This window comes from Oncorhynchus kisutch, linkage group LG30, assembly GCF_002021735.2.
Source record: "Oncorhynchus kisutch isolate 150728-3 linkage group LG30, Okis_V2, whole genome shotgun sequence".
NCBI classification, from domain to species: domain Eukaryota; kingdom Metazoa; phylum Chordata; class Actinopteri; order Salmoniformes; family Salmonidae; genus Oncorhynchus; species Oncorhynchus kisutch.
Genome location: NC_034203.2, coordinates 24,891,973 through 24,904,663, shown reverse-complemented (window position 1 = coordinate 24,904,663; position 12,691 = coordinate 24,891,973). Strand labels below are relative to the sequence as shown.

Sequence of the window (12,691 nt, the reverse complement as noted above, 5' to 3'; positions counted from 1 at the left end):
ATCAGAGTGTCGGCTAAATGACAAAATAAAATGTAAATGTAAAAAATACAGTCCATTGCATGAGCCACATCAATGAACATCATTGAATATTCTACATTACCATGGGCATTTATTGTTGTTGTTGAGCTTTGTGCTCTCGGAGTGTTCAGAGCGCACACTGGACACTGGCTGAGGAGTAGGGTTGATCCAAGTGTTCTGACCTCACAACGGCAGTCAAGCACCCAAGCTAACTGGCTAAAGTTAGATAGCTTGCTAGCTACTTCTAGACATAAATGAGAGAACACCTCACTTTGAACGTTTTTCTCATCCTAGCAGAGCTGGTTAGGCTGTTTTCATGTCATCCACAGCGTTGATGACTGTATCTGTGCAGCTGACAACAATTTAAAAAAAATATTTGCTGACATTTACTGGCACCGGCAATATAACAGGTGTTGACCGTTTGTAAATTCATCAGTTATCGGGCGCTCTAGCACACTCAGACGAGAGTGCTCTGAAATTGGAGTAGATAGTCAGAGGGAATTTACGAACGGACCCTATGTATACTTTGTTCTTCACCAAATCCGGATTATTAAATAAAAGTACAACTTCCTTACCATCAAGCTGAAACTGTCCAACATTTTTTTGAAAATTAGAATTAGAAAAAATGACTTATAGTTTAATTTACAATTTGACGAGACACACACTTTTCATCAATATCAATTTAAAATGTTGACAGCACCTGGTAAACTGCATAAATTAAGTGAATAATTTTAAAAGACACTTCACAGACTTTGTTATTGACACAATAGTTTCTATTTAAATTCCATACCACTTTCCAATTAATGTTATTACATTTAGAGTTCCAGTATACTTTTGCAGGAGGAAAACCAGGCTCAGTACATATCTTCCTAATATTAGTTCACTTTTTATCCTTGATACACACACACATGATCTAATAGGATACTAAATTAGAATTTTTTATTCCTCTCATAAACATAATTTTCCTGTACAAATCATATAAGACCTATAGGTACTATGGTATATTCCTTCAAGTCACTGGAATACCATTTTTATTAAAAAACTCAACATAATTACATAGTTGTCCATTTTCGTTAAATGATTGTGTCACTAACAAAATACCTTTCTTGAACCATCTTTGGAAAAATATAGGTATTTTATGTCTTTGTTATTGTCACGGCTGACTAGGTGTGTAGAGAGGAATCAAGCGCAGAGAGCAGAGAGGTCCAGGGGAAAGATGCACTTAAATGCGTCACCAAAAACACGCAGGGCGCAAAACACTGACCAACCCAAAACAACAGGTAACACGGTCCAGAGCACAAACACCAACGACACAAACGTGAACATCAAAATAATCCGGCACAACAAAGGGGCGGGTTCCACAAGCTAAATAGGGAAGCAAATCAAGCACACACAAAATAGGAACAGGTGCAACTAATGAGACAATACTAACTGAAAAGAAAAAGGGATCGGTGGAGGCTAGTAGGCCGGTGACGACGACCACGAGCACCACCTGAACAAGCAGGGGAGCCAACTTAAGTGGGAGTCGTGACAGTACCCCCCCTGACGCGCAGCACCCGCAGCGCGCCGCCACCGGCCTCGAGGGCGGCCCGGAGGGCGAGGTGCCGGGTGATCCGGGTGGAGGCAGTGGAAGTGTCTCAGGAGTGAAGGGTCCAAAATGTCCCCCACCGTTACCCAGCACCTCTCCTCCGGACTGTACCCCTCCCAGTCCAAGAGGTACTGTAGGCTCCTCACCTGGCGTCTCGAGTCCAGAATGGTACGTACTGTGTACGCCGGGGACCCCCGATGTCCAGAGGGAGCGGTGGGACCTCAGGCACCTCACCTTCTTATAGGGGACCAGCCACCACCGGCCTGAGGAGAGACACATGAAACGAGGGGTTAATACGATAATAAGTAGGCAGTTGTAACCTATAACACACCTCGTTTATCCTCCTCAGGACTTTAAATAGCCGGTGCGATCACGGGGGCCTCACTGCGGTGCTGGTCAGCGCTGTTCTTCTGCCGTTCCCCAGCGAGTCTCAAAGATTACTGGACGGCTTTCCAGGTGTCCTTTGAGCGCTGCACCCATTCCTCCACCGCAGGAGCTTCGGTCTGGCTCTGATGCCATGGGGCCAGGACCGGCTGGTAGCCCAACACACACTGGAAGGGAGACATGTTAGTCGAGGAGTGGCGAAGGGAGTTCTGAGCGAGCTCAGCCCAAGGAACATACCTCCCCCACTCCCCTGGCCGTCCTGGCAATACGACCGCAGAAACCTGCCCACACCCTGGTTTACTCGCTCCACCTGCCCATTACTCTCGGGGTGGAAACCCGAGGTCATGCGGCCCGAGACCTCCAGCCTCTCCATAAACGCTTTCCAAACTCTGGACGTGAACTGGGGACCCCGATCAGAGACGATGTCCTCAGGCACCCCGTAGTGCCTGAAGACATGGGTAAACAGAGCCTCCGCAGTCTGCAGGGCCGTAGGGAGACCGGGCAACAGGATGAGACGTCAGGACTTAGAAAACGGATCCACAACGACCAGGATCGTGGTACCTCACTGGGCCAGGGGAAGGTCAGTGAGGAAGTCCACCGACAAGTGTGACCACGGCCGCTGTGGAACGGGGAGGGGCTTTAACTTCCCTCTAGGCAGGTGTCGAGGAGCCTTGCTCTGAGCGCACACCGAGCAGGAGGAGACATAAAACCTCACGTCCTTCGTCAACGTGGGCCACCAGTATCTCCCCTAAGACTCCGGACTGTCCTCCCGATGCCAGGATGACCCGAGGAGGGTAGAGTATGAGGCCAACGAATCAGCCTGTCACGGACACCCCGCGGCACGTACTGAGCCCCCTCTCTATCTCCGCGTCCACCTCCCATACCACCAGTGCCATGAGACATGAAGGTAGAATGATGGGGGTTGGCTCGATGGACCGCTCCTCGGTATCATATAGGCGGGACAGTGTTCTGGGAGCCTGGCCGGTACGAGATGGTGAAGCGGAACCGGGCAAAGTACATGGCCCATCTTGCCTGACGCGGATTCATTCTCCTCGCTGCCCAGATATACTCGAGATTACGATGGTCAGTCCAGATGAGAAAAGGGTGCTTAGCCCCCCTCAAGCCAATGTCTCCACACCTTCAGAGCCTTGACCATAGCTAACAACTCCCTGTCCCCCACGTCATAGTTTTGCTCCGCCGGACCGAGCTTCTTCGAAAAAAAAGTACAAGTGTGGAGCTTTGGTGACTGAAAGCTCTGCCTGCCTCTGCTCACCAACGCCGGTCCTCCCTTCAGCAGTGAGGTAATAGGAGCAGCCACCTGACCAAAACCCCGGATAAACCTCCGGTAGTAATTGGCAAACCCTAAAAAACGCTGCACCTCTTTTACCGTGGTCAGAGTCGGCCAATTACGCACAGCTGAAACGCAGTCACACTCCATCACCACACGGGGGTGGAAATACGATAACCCAAGAAGGAAATGGCTTGTTTGGAGAACACACATTTCTCAGCCTTGACATACAGTTCATGCTCCAGCAGTCGCCCAAGTACAGTGCCTTGCGAAAGTATTCGGCCCCCTTGAACTTTGCGACCTTTTGCCACATTTCAGGCTTCAAACATAAAGATATAAAACTGTATTTTTTTGTGAAGAATCAACAACAAGTGGGACACAATCATGAAGTGGAACGACATTTATTGGATATTTCAAACTTTTTTAACAAATCAAAAACTGAAAAATTGGGCGTGCATAATTATTCAGCACCCTTAAGTTAATACTTTGTAGCGCCACCTTTTGCTGCGATTACAGCTGTAAGTCGCTTGGGGTATGTCTCTCTCAATTATTCAGCCCCTTTACTTTCAGTGCAGCAAACTCTCTCCAGAAGTTCAGTGAGGATCTCTGAATGATCCAATGTTGACCTAAATGACTAATGATGATAAATACAATCCACCTGTGTGTAATCAAGTCTCCGTATAAATGCACCTGCACTGTGATAGTCTCAGAGGTCCGTTAAAAGCGCAGAGAGCATCATGAAGAACAAGGAACACACCAGGCAGGTCCGAGATACTGTTGTGAAGAAGTTTAAAGCCGGATTTGGATACAAAAAGATTTCCCAAGCTTTAAACATCCCAAGGAGCACTGTGCAAGCGATAATATTGAAATGGAAGGAGTATCAGACCACTGCAAATCTACCAAGACCTGGCCGTCCCTCTAAACTTTCAGCTCATACAAGGAGAAGACTGATCAGAGATGCAGCCAAGAGGCCCATGATCACTCTGGATGAACTGCAGAGATCTACAGCTGAGGTGGGAGACTCTATCCATAGGACAACAATCAGTCGTATATTGCACAAATCTGGCCTTTATGGAAGTGTGGCAAGAAGAAAGCCATTTCTTAAAGATATCCATAAAAAGTGTCGTTTAAAGTTTGCCACAAGCCACCTGGGAGACACACCAAACATGTGGAGGAAGGTGCTCTGGTCAGATGAAACCAAAATTGAACTTTTTGGCAACAATGCAAAACGTTATGTTTGGCGTAAAAGCAACACAGCTCATCACCTTGAACACACCATCCCCACTGTCAAACATGGTGGGGGCAGCATCATGGTTTGGGCCTGCTTTTCTTCAGCAGGGACAGGGAAGATGGTTAAAATTGATGGGAAGATGGATGGAGCCAAATACAGGACCATTCTGGAAGAAAACCTGATGGAGTCTGCAAAAGACCTGAGACTGGGACGGAGATTTGTCTTCCAACAAGACAATGATCCAAAACATAAAGCAAAATCTACAATGGAATGGTTCAAAAATAAACATATCCAGGTGTTAGAATGGCCAAGTCAAAGTCCAGACCTGAATCCAATCGAGAATCTTTGGAAAGAACTGAAAACTGCTTTTCACAAATGCTCTCCATCCAACCTCACTGAGCTCGAGCTGTTTTGCAAGGAGGAATGGGAAAAAATTTCAGTCTCTCGATGTGCAAAACTGATAGAGACATACCCCAAGCGACTTACAGCTGTAATCGCAGCAAAAGGTGGCGCTACAAAGTATTAACTTAAGGGGGCTGAATAATTTAGCACGCCCAATTTTTCAGTTTTTGATTTGTTAAAAAAGTTTGAAATATCCAATAAATGTCGTTCCACTTCATGATTGTGTCCCACTTGTTGTTGATTCTTCACAAAAAAATACAGTTTTATATCTTTATGTTTGAAGCCTGAAATGTGGCAAAAGGTCGCAAAGTTCAAGGGGGCCGAATACTTTCGCAAGGCACTGTACCTTACGCACCAGAGACAGGTGCGCGGCGCGTGTGGCAGAATAGATCAGGATGTCATCGATGTACACTACCACTCCCTGCCCATGCAGGTCTCGGAGAATTGAGTCTACGAAAGATTGGAAGACGGCTGGAGCATTCTTCAACCCATATGGCATGAGGAGGTACTCATAATGGCCAGATGTAGTACTAAATGCGGTTTTCCACTCATCTCCTCCCCAGATACGCACCAGGTTATACGCACTCCTCAGGTCCTGTTTTGTGAAGAAACACGCCCTGTGAAATGATTCCACCGCTGTAGCGATGAGAGGTGGGGATGGTCAGGGAGGCCACGGTGCCAGTGGACATGGTGACGCAGGGGGGTCATAAGGAACAGATTAGTCTATTCCTTACTGATTCACCTGCGTTTCCAGTGGTGCTGGGAATTCCGTGGCTAGCTCATCACAACCCGGTGATTTCATGGAGACAGGGGGCTCTTCGAGGTTGGTCAGAGGACTGTTCAGGCAGGTGTATTGGAGTTTCCGTAGGTGCGACTACGGTGGAGTCCAGACCAGGTTTCCGGGAGGCCACTAAATTGTTTAAAATATTGGATGGATTTAATCATTTGCAATTATGTTTACTTATGATAAGGTAAAAGGTTTATGTTATTGTCTCCATATGATATGGTAAATATATCCAATTCAAAAAAACGTAACATTTAAATGGTATTAATATTAATTTGCATATATTTCCATTAATTCCCATATATTACCATTAATTCCCACCACTGAGTATTTCCCAAAATTTTCAACCCTAACATGATATTTTGCTGTTCTTTGACAAAAATGTCCCTCTTTCAGCTTGGGGGATTTCTTCTTCATCTGAAGATGATGCATCATGCTCTGGGTTGTATTCTTCCCCACCTACTTCTTCAGATACCTCATCCTCTTCTAAATCACTGTTCTCTTGCTCCTCCTGGACATCTGAAAAAAATCTGATCTACGACCTTCTGGGCATTTTTTTAAACATTTTGTCTGTAAACTTGAGTCATGTGTGAGGTCGTGGAGGGGAGATGCTGCACATGCACAATAAAGTTTTAGTTTTGTCGAAGTTCAATCAGTAGCACACAATCTCAATTTCTCATTGTGTGTGTGTGTCTGTGGTTTTTGGGGTGTGTAAATGAATTTATAACTGCTGGGTCAAAAATGACCCTAAGACAATATTTGTTCCCTGGTGGTGTACAGCTTTCATGGAAATATGAACAAAGGCGATGTTTCACTTTTTCTAATGTTGGGGTCATTCTAGGAAAGGTCATCAAATTTCAAGTAAAAAATATAATTTAGGTTTTCTCTGCTGTTAAAACATAGTGGCGGGTCATTTTTGACTCTTGAGACAACTGAAGGGTTAAGCTTTCCAAGTAAAACAAATATTTGGGGTTCTCTCATTCTTCCATCCACTTTCTTCTTGATCTCACGAAGGCTCCTTTTGCTTTGACCTCATATATCCTATCCAATTCCAATTCCAGTTTTAATAATTTGTTCTTGTCTTGATGACTCAAGTTTTATTGTCCAAAGATGGTAACAATGTCTTTGATTATATTCTCCTTAAGTCTTTTGATCTAAGCAACCTCCTTTCCTCATTTAATGGCCAACCTTCTGATCTTGTACTTCATGAATTCCCAGTATATATCATATGACTTCAGTAAATTTGCCTTATTCCAGCATGGATTTAGCTGCACTCTTGAACTGTTTATCAGCCAGAAGTGTTCTGTTAAACTTCCAGTAACTTACATTTTTTCGACCATCTGTAGATGCTATGAGGTTGATTGTAAGGAAAATGGCTTCATACTCTGTGAAAACAGAAGTTTCAATAGAGACATTTACAACTTGTTTCTTCAACACTCTGGATATTAACCAAAAATCGAATCTTGAATGCTTGGACATATCTTTACAACAGCACGTAAATTGCTCTTTTGTTAGGGTTTCTAAAGCACCATATTAAAAATCAACAAATCCCAGAGGGAAAGATTATTCATTCTTGTAGCTTGTGGAGGCAAGCATTCCCATTAAGGATCCCCAATCAAATTCCAATCCTCTCCAAGAATCAGTTTGCCATTCACAAATGTATCTAAAAGTATATTGATTTCCTCCTCAAAATCCTGAAATAGGTATTTGTTTTTTGAACTATTATTTATAGCAGAAATGTTTCCCAAAATGAAAAGCCCACCATATTACCATGGACATTATTACAACACAGTAGAGGGGTTGCAGTTGCATCACAAATCACCTAACAACCACACCAGGTGGCATGTTGGAAGACCAGTCTGGTGGAACTTTGTTGCCTTGTGTCCTCCAATTGTTCACATGGCTAGCTGCTTTTTGCTACCATAGAAAATATTGTACTTTATTTAATCTTAATAAGGACCCAGAAAACGGAGGCAGTGGGAGAACCTATTCAAGTAAGTAAAAAATCTAAGTAAAAACAATGCATTATTAGCTGGCTAACTTTAGCTACTTACTATATAGCTAGCTAAGTGAATTAAATAGCTAACTTCATATTAGCTCGTTAGCTATCTTGATGTATTTATCAGTGTAAATTAAAAACACAAACTAACATTTAATTTGTAGCTAAGTAGATAGCTAGCTAACAGCAATGGCATGGAAGAGGGTGAAAGGATTACCAGCTCCAGCTGTCAGAGAACGGAGAGAGTAGGCTACTCTGGATAAGGCAGTCACGTTTAAAAATATTCTCCAGTTCCTGACAATCAGACTGTGGTACCTCTGGTTCACAGTCTGAGATTAAAGCAATACATTTGTTTGGGAAAATGTCCTCTCGTATGCTCTACAAGCCAGAATGTTGAATGAAATTATATTTTAATTAACTTACTTTATCGGTTGTCCATGCGGTTGGTCTTTTTGCATGTAGGAATGTGAGACAATATATGCTGGTAGTGCGTTCAGATTTCTATCACCTGAAGCATGTGCACAACATGAAAATACATGCATGCCACACACATACTTGCCGAGCGAGGGCAAGTGTTTACATGATTCCTGGCATGCTTCAGGTGATAGACTGAACTTCCTGATCCAAATGCTCTTTTAAGTAGAATGAAATTAAATGAAATTCAACATCACGTCCCTAGTGAGCAAAACTATGAGGACAGAAAGGACAGAAAGATATAGCAACATACAGTACCAGTCAAAAGTTTGGACACCTACAGTACACATTCAAAGGTTTTTCTTTATGTTTACTATTTTCTACATTGTAGAATAATAGTGAAGACATCAAAAATATGAAATAACACATATGGAATCATGAAGTAACCAAAAAAAGTGTTAAACAAATCAAAATGTATTTTATATTTGAGATTCTTCAAAGTAGCCACCCTTTGCCTTGATGACAACTTTGCACATTCTTGGCATTCTCTCAACCAGCTTCACCTGGAATGCTTTTCCATCAGTCTTTGAGGAGTTCCCACATGTGCTGAGCATGTGGCTGCTTTTCCTTCACTCTGCGGTCCAGCTCATCCCAAAACATCTCAATTGGGTTGAGCTTGGATGATTGGAGGCCAGATCATCTGATGCAGCACACTTTTTTTGTTCACCTGGAATTATGCGTTTGTAATAATAGCCTACTTATTATTAAAATATCCCATGTGTTTACCAGTCAAATTTCCAGGGTTAAAAGTTCCAAGCCTTTAATAGTCATTCTATTTCTATGCTTCTTAGGTTCCTGCAAACAAGCCATTGTCCACCAGATAACCATGTGACATTCAGGAAATCTGGTACCAAACAGTAAAATCTTCACTGTATGATTCCAATTCAGACCTGATCCTTTGTTTTGCACATCCAGCAGAAAGGAACAACATGTGGCTAAGCAGTTTGCTGTGATCAAGGTAGGTATCAGTGACATGATCAGGAGACATGCAGAGAGATTATTGATCTCTAATGACTTCATCTCTCTCTCTCTGTATCTGTTTGTCTGTCAAACTCTGTATCTCTGTGTATCTTGTCTGTCTGCTATATAAGGTTTCACAGGTCTCCTGCCTCAGATCAGGAAGTAAGCAAGAGGAAGTAAACAAGAGGAAAGTGTTTTTTGCTGTTGGGGGAAGATTTGTTATCATCAAAATACATTTAGCAACTGTGTAGAAGTTATTTTCTACTATTTAATAGTATAGCAGTAGCAGTGGTTTGGCAAAATGGTATAGTTGTATGCACATCTTGCCCATGGCTGTTTCTTTCCTTAGATGTTTTGAGTGTCCTGCTCATTAGTACAGATCAGGCACTCACATTGGCTTTGAAATAGTTGCCTTGGAAACACCTCAATTTACATCTTCTAAAAACACTTTAAATTGTCTATTCAAAAATAAAATATTATTTAACTTGACATATCATAAATCATTCACTCGTATATTGTGTTGGTTTCAATCAATGCAATACATTGTATATCTCTTCATAATAAAAGATAAGTGTTGGAATATTTAAATCCATTATTATTCATTCACTTCTTGACAGCTACCCTTTTGATTTGAACGAAACCTTCCATAGAGACTGGGACGGAGATTTGTCTTCCAACAAGACAATGATCCAAAACATAAAGCAAAATCTACAATGGAATGGTTCAAAAATAAACATATCCAGGTGTTAGAATGGCCAAGTCAAAGTCCAGACCTGAATCCAATCGAGAATCTGTGGAAAGAACTGAAAACTGCTGTTCACAAATGCTCTCCATCCAACCTCACTGAGCTCGAGCTGTTTTGCAAGGAGGAATGGGAAAAAATGTCAGTCTCTCGATGTGCAAAACTGAGAGAGACATACCCCAAGCGACTTACAGCTGTAATCGCAGCAAAAGGTGGCGCTACAAAGTATTAACTTAAGGGTGCTGAATAATTATGCACGCCCAATTTTTCAGTTTTTGATTTGTTAAAAAAGTTTTAAATATCCAATAAATGTCGTTCCACTTCATGATTGTGTCCCACTTGTTGTTGATTCTTCACAAAAAAATACAGTTTTATATCTTTATGTTTGAAGCCTGAAATGTGGCAAAAGGTCGCAAAGGCCGAATACTTTCGCAAGGCACTGTATATATCTTACACATATATATATATATGTGTATTTCATTTTCAAAAATGTGCAAACATTTCTAAAAACATGTTTTCCCTTTGTCATTATGAGGTATTGTGTGTTGATGGGTGAGAAAAAATCAATTTAATACATTTTGAATCCAGACTGTGTAACACAACAACATGTGGGCCAATGACTGGAACGAACTGCAAAAATCACTGAAGTTGGAGACTCATATCTCCCTCACTAGCTTTAAGCACCAGCTGTCAGAGAAGCTCACAGATCACTGCACCTGTACATAGCCCATCAAATTACCTCATCTCATTCTGTATTTATTTATTTATCTTGCTCCTTTGCACCCCAGTATCTCTACTTGCTCAGTCATCTTCTGCAAATCTACCATTCCAGTGTTTAATTGCTATATTGTTATTACTTCGCTACTACGGCCTATTTATTGTCTTACCTCCCTTATCTTACCTCATTTGCACACACTGTATATAGACCTTTTTTTTTCTCTCTCTTACTGTATTATTGACTGCATGTTTGTTTATTCCATGTGTAACTCTGTGTGGTTGTATGTGTCAATCTGCTTTGCTTTATCTTGGCCAGGTCGCACTTGTAAATGAGAACCTGTTCTCAAATAGCCTACCTGGTTAAATAAAGGTGAAATAAAAATAAATGTAAAAAGTCAAGGGGAAGGAAAGGCACTGTATCTAAAAATGCGCAAACTTGCATATGCTGTAGCTTACACCCTATTTTGCATTATCTGAGTTTTTTTGTGTGCACACCATTGGTTGAGACATAACATGCTCTTGAATACAGGGTGGGTGTCATGTTTTGGCTGATAAACATATTTTCACTTTCAAATGGTCAACACATGAGAGAATGTTGACTTGAATGAGAATATATGTTGTTTTAAATTTGACCATCAAGCCTACACAGTAAACATTTTTTATAGTTTGACAACCCTATTTGTAATCTTAGAAATCATTTCGAACTGAACTGTTTATCTTTTCCAGTGATGAAGACATGGATGTCTCATGGTATTGTGGAGTTTACGAATTTTCAAGCACCTCTAGCTCCCGAATGTTTTGGCATTCACGTTCAAAACGTCACTTTCTGACCACTTCTGCCATGGACATGGAAGGTTTGGTTCAAATCAAAAGGGATGCTGTCAAAAAGTGATTGAATTCAAAATGGATTTACCAATTAAAAACATTAAAGGGCGTTAAGACAGTAACCAAAACATCGCTGGTTCGAATCTCAGAGCTGACTAAATAAAAAAAATCTGTCAATGTTCCCTTGAGCAAGGTACTGAACCCTAAATGCTCCTGTAAGTCACTCTGGATAAGTGCTAAATGACTAAAATGTAAAGAAAAAACAAGTAGAATTAACATTACTGTGAAAACACATTTAGCAGATTTCAGCATAATAGCCCCCTCTTCCTTCCTCTCTCCCTAAAAGGTCCCTGTAGACTAGAGGATTCTATCTCCAGGTTCCCTTAGAAGCGGTGGCCTCTTTCTGGCTCCATTATCTTGTCATTTGAGGAGGATTATGTTCCGTAGCACACACGGTCCAGACTGATGCTAAATAACTGTGACAGCTTACAATAATTGCCAGGCTAATTAGTGGGAACGAGCTCAGCATCACTCTTCTCCCTGACCAGGCCTGGTTTGATGAACATGGTTTGACTAATGCATGCGGTGGTGGTGTGTTTTTGGGGGTACTGTGACAGAGCTGGCCTTACTCTGTGTGCTTCAGTGCTTTTAAAGGATATCATTTTTCAAGAATTACAGATATTTATTTAAAAAGCAGGTCAAATTAGCAGCCTTCTTTTTCAATCTTCTTCTATGGTACTATGGCTCAAACCTACAGTACTGTGTGCGCTGTGTGTTCGCCTACTGTTCTGGAGTGTGACTTAATTACACTTTGTGACACAAAAAGGGGTGGGGGAAAAGTATGGGGAAAAGAGAAGAAAAAATGCCCTACTGTACCAACTAACCCTACACCCATTAAAACCTCACCACTATTCCACTACTTTGGCCCTATCTGATCCTACACCTGGCTTCCATTTCTGCTTTACAGTTGATAATCATGGCTAAGAAGCCAACCTTACTGAATAACATGTTATTCCTATTACTCTATTGGCCTCGGCCTACTCACAGGGAACCCTTTAGAATCCCTCGCCCTGGACCCATCTAGAGGACTAGAGGACCACTACTCTTTTCACTGCCTCAGCATACGACACCTTCTGTACAACTCTGAACCTGGCAACTTCGACCTACCTTCATCTCACCGGACACTTCTGATCTCCAGCAACATGGGTAACCGTACAGTTCACACGCACAGCATTTTCCACCAATACTACACATTCCTTTGCATCATGCCCTCCTGCAC

General features: G+C 42.1%; 1 long non-coding RNA gene across 1 annotated transcript; it reads left to right on the top strand.

Annotated features, from left to right (window-relative positions):
- The first annotated feature begins 7,502 nt into the window (after positions 1 to 7,502).
- On the top strand, positions 7,503 to 9,602 carry LOC109874661 (uncharacterized). Its single transcript, XR_002252733.2, has 3 exons — positions 7,503 to 7,689; positions 8,960 to 9,126; positions 9,260 to 9,602. It is a non-coding gene; the product is annotated as an uncharacterized LOC109874661 (long non-coding RNA).
- The last annotated feature ends 3,089 nt before the right edge of the window (positions 9,603 to 12,691 follow it).